The following is a 2,340-nucleotide window of genomic DNA, read 5'->3' as shown; positions in this document are numbered from 1 at the left end:
GCTTGACTAGCGTGTTGTTAGCTAGATTAGTGTTGCTAGCATGTTTTTAGCATGATTAACATGTTTCTAGCTTGACTAGCGTGTTGTTAGCTAGATTAGTGTTGCTAGCATGTTTTTAGCATGATTAACATGTTTCTAGCTTGACTAGCGTGTTGTTAGCTAGATTAGTGTTGCTAGCATGTTTTTAGCATGATTAACATGTTTCTAGCTTGACTAGCGTGTTGTTAGCTAGATTAGTGTTGCTAGCATGTTTTTAGCATGATTAACATGTTTCTAGCTTGACTAGCGTGTTGTTAGCTAGATTAGTGTTGCTAGCATGTTTTTAGCATGATTAACATGTTTCTAGCTTGACTAGCGTGTTGTTAGCTAGATTAGTGTTGCTAGCATGTTTTTAGCATGATTAACATGTTTCTAGCTTGACTAGCGTGTTGTTAGCTAGATTAGTGTTGCTAGCATGTTTTTAGCATGATTAACATGTTTCTAGCTTGACTAGCGTGTTGTTAGCTAGATTAGTGTTGCTAGCATGTTTTTAGCATGATTAACATGTTTCTAGCTTGACTAGCGTGTTGTTAGCTAGATTAGTGTTGCTAGCATGTTTTTAGCATGATTAACATGTTTCTAGCTTGACTAGCGTGTTGTTACATACTTCAAGGGTTAGAGGCTTTTCAAATGATTGATACCTCAAATCATGTGGATTGTTCTGTGTACTGTTAATTTAAACCACATGGTGGCAGTGAGTTTTGCAGAGGTAAGCACCACTTATGTTTTCTTCAGATAATGTAAACTTCTAGTCTTTAATAGATTGTGTAGTTAGAGATCTTAGATGAGACTATAAAGTGCGCACACACACACACACACACACACACAGTCGTCTTCGCAGAACTGCAGATATTATGATCTTGTCAGGCTTTTCAAATGTCAAGGGATGACTGGTTCGTGTTCACTGGGCTGACACTGACACAGCTTCCCTCCGTGAACCAGCCAAAATGCCAGCGCACCACCAGCAACCGTTCACCTTCAGCATCTCAACATTTTCCATATTCTCCTCTCCCTTAAATTCTGCAATTCCTCTGCTCAGCATTAAGAAACAGATCATCTTTTGTCGTTGGTGAGTAAATGTGCATCACATTTAAACTTGTTCTGTGAAGTTTGCAGGTAATAAAAAGTGGGACTAGATGTACTGAAGTATAATGGCAACTAAATAAACATCCAAAGCAAATGAACTAACCATAATTAACTGCTTTCAAAACAACCTTTCTTATAAATGATTTTATGATATTGAAGTGTTTATTCAAAACTGACTGAGTAGACGCTGCTAGAATGAGCGACTCGACTTCATTGTGGATCTGCAGTTTTGCTTTGTCATTATGTTACAAACCTAGAGGCTTGCTACTGGTCAGCGCTGCAAGTTTATGTGTCAAAGTTCACCAAATGTAAACCCAATGCAAATTTTACATGGGAAAAAGGTATTTACCACTGGAAGTTCATGAGGCAAAATTCTTAATTTTTCAATCACCAGTTCCCTTTGAAATGACTGGATTTCACCTAAATTTTGCCAAGCACTGGAAAATGTGACCATACCTTAAACATAAATGTATTAATTGTCTGAAACTGAAGACTTGAAGAATTAAATATTGAGAGGCTTTAGCTAAGATGAAAACCAGTGATCTTGTGAATATGCACAAAATGAGTTTTTAGATCCACAGCAGAGTGGATTTTTCTGTGCATGACTACTTAAGAGTTCTTTATTTATTTATTTTTTGGAAAAGTTATTATTTTTATTCAGCAAGGATGCATTAATCTGGTCAACAATGATAGTAAAGACATTTATAATGTTAAGATTTTTGTTTAAAATAAATGCTTTTCTTTTAAACTTTCTTATACATCAAAGAAAAAGAAAAAAAGTATCAGTTTTCACAAAAATATTACGAGGCACAACTGTTTTTAACATTGGTAATAATAAGAAATGTTTCTTAAGCTGCAAAACAGCATTATTTCTGAAAACGACTAATTTCTGAAGGATCATGTGACACTGAAGACTGAATTAATGGCTGCTGAAAATTTATCTTTGCATCACAGAATAGAAAGTCAGTCATATAATGACACGATGGTGAGTAAATAATGACATATTTTTTTGTTCATTCTAATGCCGAAGTGCCATCGCATTGGTACTACATTAATCATTTTATCCGTTTTGTACCCCCTCATTCCCTCTCTCCCACTGACTCAGCTTCTTTTAACTGCCTCCCTCACCTGGTTGTCCCCATGGAGTTTACCCACAATGCCTTGTGCCTGCACTCCAGCTCCTTCCCCCTTTCCCAAGCTACACTAACCAGTTCT

This window comes from Sinocyclocheilus grahami, unplaced genomic scaffold, assembly GCF_001515645.1.
Source record: "Sinocyclocheilus grahami isolate Dianchi unplaced genomic scaffold, SAMN03320097.WGS_v1.1 scaffold680.1, whole genome shotgun sequence".
Classification (NCBI taxonomy): domain Eukaryota; kingdom Metazoa; phylum Chordata; class Actinopteri; order Cypriniformes; family Cyprinidae; genus Sinocyclocheilus; species Sinocyclocheilus grahami.
Note: the sequence above shows the minus strand (reverse complement) of the source record.